The following is a 7744-nucleotide window of genomic DNA, read 5'->3' on the forward strand; positions in this document are numbered from 1 at the left end:
AACATGTGTGTCATAGAGTGGTGTTGAGATCAGAAGACAATTTGTGAGAGTTCATTCTGTCCTTCCAACGTACGAATCTTAGGATTGAAATCAGCTTGGAGGCAAGTGCCCTTACACATTAAGCCATCATGACAACCCTCTGTCTTACCTTTTGAGACAGTGTCTCCCATGGAACCTGGAGTCCACTGATTTGGATGCACTGACCAGCTGATGCACTCCACTGATTGGCCTGGGTCTTCCTCCCCCTCCAGCACTGAGGTTGCTGATCCAATCGATGTCCCTCATTGATGTGGGCGCAATCTCTGGTCCTTTTGCTTGTGCAGCAGACATTTCACTGATTGAGCCCCTTAACCCCAGCTTTAAACTATCTTAGTTTGAAGACTAGTTGAACACACCTTACACTCTATTGTGTAAATTGATGTAACACTAGCAAAGATAACAAAACAGGTTTCCAGAAATAAACATGGAAGCTTTCCGAATAGTGCAGAGTTCCAGAGATGGGCTGTTAGGGAAAGGCTTTTCATTGGCCTCATCTAGCTGTGACACTGTGACGCAAATCATGTCATCTCTATTCTAAACAGAACCAATGATATTCAGGAAAACTAGAAGCTCTGTGGTTTTGAGAAATCAAGAAACATGGAGATAAGGATGGTACAAATTAAGAAAGTGTATGCACTATTTTCCAACTCAGGAGAGTTCCTGGGACCACATTTGGGTCAACTTTAACAAGTGTGACTGTCTGGTTTCTTAGGTTGAGGATGCAGACACTCACTCTGACAGCATCAAAATGCCATGGCTGGAAGCCAGATAGTTGATGGTGAGGACAGAAACCTCAGAAAAGATGATACCAGAACTCTAAACTGGACCTCTGACATGTTCAAACACGGAGCCTGTACTCTGAAGCTCTATTAAAGCCTGCTGGAATAATTCATGATTGAGTCATCAGGGAGAGATCAAATTAGAATGTTCTATTTAATAAGGCAGGGAAGTATATATACATTTTCAACGATGTTCACCAAAAATAGTTTAAAATGAACCTATTTTTATACACATGAACTTTGTATCCAGTACAACTCATTTCCTTAATGTTCCAGATAGATAGTTGACATTTTATTGTACTTTGGTTATGTTCCAAATTTAATCCCAAGCCACCTGCCCCTCACTGGTCACAGAGCCATGCTCAGGAAACACAAAGCCATTATGCTAATACAAGACTAAGCTTAACACAATTAGGTAGGTAAACTTCCCATACCCTTCCCCCAAAATTACACACTGATACCTATGGTCTTTCAACCTGCTTCCAGCTCCCAGTCTTATATAATAGATGTTAGTGTCTGTGCTGACCAGATGAAAATATGATTTTAGCAGACCACTTAAGGTGATATCCTCCTTTGTTTTTTGTTTTTTTGCTTTTTTTCTTTTTTTTCTTGGATGTTTTCTTTATTTACATTTCAAATGTTTTCCCCTTTCCAGGTCTCCCCTTTGGAAATCCCCTGCCTCTATGAGGGTGGTTCCCCCCAACCCCATGCACCCACTACCATCTTCCAGCCCTGGCATTCCCCTGAACTAGGGCATCAAACACCCTCAGGCTCAAGGGCCTTTCCTCCCACTGATGTCTTTAAGGCCATCCTCTGCCATGTATGAGGCCGGAGGTATGGGTACCTCCATGTGTACTCTTTGGTTGGTGGTCCAGTCCCCAGGGGGTCCAGGGGATCTGGCCTGTTGACACTGTTGATCACTCCGTGGGGATGCAACAGCCCCTCCCCAGCTCCTTCAGTCCCTTCTCCAACTTCTTCATCAGGAACCCTGTTCTCAGTCCAATGGTTGGTCGCAACCACCTGCCTCCTTATTTGTCAGGCTCTGGCAGAGCCTCTCAGGAGACACCCATACCAGGATCCTGTCAGCAAGCACTTCGTCATCCACAATAGCATCTGAGTTTGGTGACTGTATATGGGATAGGTCCCCCAAGTCGGGCAGTCTCAGGATTACCTTTCCTTCAGTCCCTGGTCCACACTATGTCTCCATATTTTCTCTTGTGAGTATTTTGTTCTCCTTCTAAGAAGCACTGAAGCACACTTTGGTCTTTCTTTTTCTCAGGCTTCATATGGTCTGTGAAATGAACCTTGGGTATTCTGAACTTTCGGGTTAATATCAACTTATCATTGAATGCATACCATGTGTGTTCTTTTATGACTGAGTAACCTCACTCAGGATAATATTTTCAAGTTCCATCCATTTGCCTGTGAATTTCATGGAGTCATTGTTTTTAATAACTGAGTAGTATTTCATTGTGTAAATGTATCACATTTTCTATGTCTATTCTTCTGTTGAGGGTCATTTGGGTTGTTTCCAGCTTGGAGCTATTATAAATATGGTTGTTATGAACATAGTCGAGCCTGTGTTCTTATCACATGTTGGAGCATCTCTTGGATATATGCTGTGTCCTCAGGTAGTGCTATGGCCAATTTTCTGAGGAACTGCCAGACTGATTTCCAGAGTGGTTGTACCAGCTTGCAATCCCACCAGCAATGGAGAAGTGTTGCTCTTTCTCCACATCCATCTCCACAGCATCTGCTGTCACCTGAGTTTTTCATCTTAGCCATTCTGACTGGTATGAAGTGGAATCTCAGTGTTGTTTTGATTTGATTTCCCTGATGACTAGGGATGTTGAATATTTCTTTAGGTGCTTCTTGGCCACTCAAGTTTCCTCAGTTTAGAATTCTCTGTTTAGCTCTGTTTCCCATTTTTAATAGGGTTATTTGGTTCTCTGGAATCTAACTTCTTGAGTTATTCGTATATATTGAAAACTAACCGTCTATCGAGGGCTTGGTAAAGATCTTTTCCCAATCTGTTGATTGCCCTTTTGTTCTATTGACTGTGCTTTGCCTTATGAAAGCTTTGGAATTTTATGGGGTCCCATTTGTCAATTCTTGATCTTAAAGCATAAGCCATTGGTGTTCTGTTCAGGGAATTTTTTCCCTGTGCCCATTTGTCTTAGGCTTTTCTCCACTTTATTGTCTATTAAATTTAGTGTACCTGGTTTTATGTGGAGGTCCTTGATCCACTTGGACTTGAGCTTTGTATAAGGAGATGAGAATGGACCAATTTGCATTCTTCTACATGTTGACTGCCAGTTGAACCAGCACCATTTGTTGAAAATGCTGTCTTTTTTCCACTGGATGGTTTTAGCTCCTTTGTCAAAGATCAAGTGATGATAGGTGTGTGGGTGCACTTCTAGGTCTTCAACTCAATTCTATTGATCTACTTGACTGCCACTGTACCAATGTCATGCAGTTTTTATCACTATTTTTCTGTAGTAGAGCTTGAGGTTAGGGATGGTGATTCCCCAGAAGTTTTTTTTTTTTTTTTTTTTTTTTTATTGTTGAGACTAGTGGTGATATCCTCCTAATTCAACAGTCTTCATTTTCATAAGATTTGACTTATCTTTGAATGCTTTGAGGCAGATAATTAAAATAATTGAACTATTACTACTAAGAAGCATTGAAGTTTTGAACTGGAAGAGTGATAAAATGATAAGGTTCATTGGCAACAGAGCAAGAATGACCATGTGTGGCATTTTATGTTGTCTTTTTCATGAACATTAACAATGGAAAGATTAAAGTCTTCAGAACCAGAGAAAATGAGGTACATGATCTGATGTGCAAATGGTTAGTGTTTCAGCACATTGTCAATACTGGAAAAGAGTTAAAGGACAAAAAGCCTTAAAGATATCAAGGATAATTGCTAAATGACTAAGAACACACTCTCATCCAAGAGTAGCATGGGACCCTGGAGAAATGATCTCATGGAGAAAAACTTGCAAAACCATACCTAGAATATGACTTTCCATGTTCTACATTGGTAGACTCAAATATGTCAGTCAGGGCAAGGTTACAGTGACCAATAACTCTCCAATTCTTAAGTTAGACTAGCACGCGTGCTCTGTCTTATTACATGTCCATTACCAATTATGTGAACTCTGTTTCCCATTGACTACTCTACTCATTTCAGGATCTAAGGAACTAACAGCTGATGGTGAAGTTTAGAAACCAAGAGCCAAGAATGCTGGTACACAGCTTGTTTTCTCCTTTTCATTCTACCTGGAATCTCAGAAAAGGGAATAGTGACACTCACATTCCATTCTAGAAAATACCTCATAGGGAGTTTGTCTCCACTTTGATTCTAGATCTTATTGAGTTGAGAATCAATCTAAAACACCAAATTCACTGATTCCAGAGTTAATCTAAGGAGTTTATACAAGATATTACTCAAAAAGCTGTTCCCAATAAACCTGTACTGTTGGTTTAAGATACATGGTGTATGCAGGTAAGAGCTAATATGCATCCAAGTTGGGTTTTTTGTATTTAATAATTGTATGTGTATAGCAAGGTTGTTGTTAGTATTTTTTGTTGTTTTTGTTGGGGGGGGGGTTTGTTGTTGTTGTTTTTCCCAACAACATAAACCAATTTGGGTATCTTGTAGTTAAACTTTTCAGTCTACTCTGTTCTCCTGAGTAGTAAAATGAAGAGTCAATGGTATTTGCATCTATGTTTTCCATGTTGATTCATTTTCCACATACCTGACATCTGGATCCTCTGGCATACACAGTGCTGTTGGAAACTGGCCTCTAGCAATTCCGTGTGTGTGTGTGTGTGTGTGTGTGTGTGTGTGTGTGTGTGTGAGAGAGAGAGAGAGAGAGAGAGAGAGAGAGAGAGAGAGAGAGAGATTCATGAAGAAGCATACATATATGTGCACTTGTATGTATGCATATTTGGAGACCAGAAATCAGTATCTTCTTACTCAGTCGCTCTCCATTTTATTTTGAGAGGCAGAGTCTCTTATTGAGTTTCACACTGATTTAGCTAGACTGGCTGACAACAAGCACTAGGAATACACCTCTGAATTTTTCCCCTTAGTCTCTGCCCAGTACTATTGATTTCAGCCACAACCTGGCTTTTACTTCTCACTCTGAACAAGCTGTTTTTTAACCTCTCTGAATGTAACCACTCACCTAAGAATTGAAAAAAAATATATATATATAGGCACACATAGTTCATGGTAAATTACTATGCAAATATGACAGCCAATTCTAGTGGGAACTAAAAGCCCAAATGACTGACTTCTTAGGTATATTCCCACAAGGTATTCTTTGCTCTTTTTACTTACTTCAAAAACCTCTGCTCCATCCATTTCTGTATAACCACTCACCCCACCCCCAAAGAAACCCAATTCTGAGGTCATAAGTTACAACTCCATTAGGAAATATTTCTAGAAAACCATTCAAATGTTTCCATTTTTGTATTTCAGCCTCTATGTTCTTATGCTACAGAAAGCCATTTTCTCCTTTGATTGCTGTTTAAACTCTTTAAGAACTCGTCAAGTATTATTATGTCATACTCACCCAACTTGGGGATTTAATCTTCCACTCCATCCACTTCAGAACATATTCATTTTCTGGAGTATCTGGTGACATGATCCCAGTAGCAGACACAAGGATTTAAGCATTTAGGTTTTCTTGAGTAACTCTGATTTTCTTGAATCCTAAGGAATCTTTTAGAGGTAGGCCTATATAAAGGCAAACTTCAAATAAATTTCACAAAATGACACATGCTCTTTGCATTGTGCATTTCTGATTAAGAATCTATTCTAACAGTGCTTTATGTTAATGAGAGGATGAGCTTTCAATGGCAAATAAATTTGAAAAAGTGGAATTTTTAAAAGTCATTTTTTATAACAAGGGGAGGAGGACATTGAATGAGCTGTGGTGGGAAAGGAAGGGAATATTATCAATATAAGGTGCATTAAATTTTGAAAGAATTAATTAATATTTTTAAATTTAAAAACAAAAACTAAAACTTTTTTAAGTCCTTTTCATGTCATTTAAAAATTAAACGTCTAAACATCTACAGTGATAAAGGCAAGATATGTATTAGATAATTTCTAAATTAAAAATAATTTTCTAGTGTCCAACAGCCTTTATCAAATGGCTCAATAAAGTTCTCAGAAATAAAAAGCAAATTACTTGAATTATAGAAATGTCAAAATAGAGTATTGAGTATTTGAAAGTACACAAAACCCTTGAGGAGGTGCTCCAAACTTAGGAAACAGTGTAAGTAGCCACTGTTGCTGTGTGACAGAGAGCTTGGGCATGTCACCTGAATTGTCTACCTTTTTTCATCTCATATCTGTTTAATGTGAGGAAACCAAATCCTGTACACTGTTACCCAGGACTCAGACTCAAGAGATCTGAATTTTGGCAATTGAAGACAGTGGCAAGAGATTGAACAGAGGGAGAAAGAAACCAAGGCTCTTCTGCCTCTGCTTCAGGCTGCAACTTGGAAATTAATTCTCCTCTATGACCCCCACCTCATTGCCATCTTTCATTGCTTGACAGGTTTGATTTAGCTCCAGCCTCCATCAGATGACCCTTGTTCCACATACAGGTCAAAACCTACATCATCTATCTTTCTAAGCTACAAGAATGGTGCTGTGACAAACATATTGTCTTCTCTTTGCTTCTTACCAGTTCCATTTTCATGCATAATAATTACTTTGAATTACACCCATGCTGTTTAGAAGTCTCAAAGAGGTTCCTAATTAGGTTTTAGTTGATGACACAGCACACTGAATGTTGAAACAATGTAGATAACTTTTAGTGCCCCAGTAGAAATTATAAGGAACAAAACACTGCATGGTATGAAGCTAAATTATAGAAACTATTCCAGAAAGAAGATTCTATTAGAAGAAACAAGGAATAGAATATACACCTGGACTCAACCATCTTTTTCTTCTTCAGGGAGAAGCAACTTCTAATTGAGCAGTGAATATATCAACAGATCCTGAGGTGTTTCATACTGACAATGGGTGTGTTTAGTGGATCACTGTAAGGAGTTCCTTAACCCAATCTCCAGTGAGAGGGAAATGGATGTTACTAAAACTGCTTAGGAATACCATAAAAAATGAAGTCTGTCTCATTAATAAAACAAGTCTGAATCAGGTCAAGTCATCATGGAGATATTGGCTCCAATTTAATTGGGATCCCCATTACATATGAGACAGCATTCTGGGTTCTTTATCCTATAACCATGACTCTGAATAAAGAAGATTAAAAATGATTCTTTCCTTTGTGCTGTCAACAAAGTTATGAGTATTAACATTTAAGACCTAGACCATCCGTCTGTTTCTATAAAGTCAGGGTTTTTTTTTTTTTTGTGCAGAGAAATGAAATATAGACTTGTGCATATATTTCTTACTAAAAATAACACCTATAAAAGTCAAATCTTGTAGAAAATTAATCCAAATCTTTTAAAGATATTGTAAGTGAAAATGTGTCTTTCCAAAGCTAGTTCATAAATAAAACTTATTCTGAAATCTTTGTGTTTCTTTTTTAAAGAAAAAAATATCGCTGAATACACTGAACATACAGGATATAGGACTTGAATGATTTGAACTGGATTTAACCAGAAAGCATCATTCCTACAGTCTAACTTTTCTGGTACCAGACTTAGTATCTTAATACTAAGACTGTCCAAATCACATGTAGTCTATCTACTTGTGACACTTAAGAATGACAAAAATAACCAGAATGACAAGAAATTGATAAACGTATAAGTGGCACACACATGTTGGTCATAACCATCGGCTCTTTACTTGGACTTGAGACCCACTCAACAAGAAGGAACTCATGCATGATACTGGAAACCTAGTAGCAAGTATGGTTATAAAAGAACCTACTTCTGACCCC

General features: G+C 38.4%; 1 long non-coding RNA gene across 1 annotated transcript; it reads left to right on the forward strand.

Annotated features, from left to right (window-relative positions):
• Positions 1–4122: 4122 nt before the first annotated feature.
• Gm13923 (predicted gene 13923) lies at positions 4123–7115 on the forward strand. The gene is made up of 2 exons (NR_166444.1): positions 4123–4326; positions 6797–7115. It is a non-coding gene; the product is annotated as a predicted gene 13923 (long non-coding RNA).
• The last annotated feature ends 629 nt before the right edge of the window (positions 7116–7744 follow it).

This window comes from Mus musculus, chromosome 2 (assembly GCF_000001635.26).
Source record: "Mus musculus strain C57BL/6J chromosome 2, GRCm38.p6 C57BL/6J".
NCBI classification, from domain to species: Eukaryota; Metazoa; Chordata; class Mammalia; order Rodentia; family Muridae; genus Mus; species Mus musculus.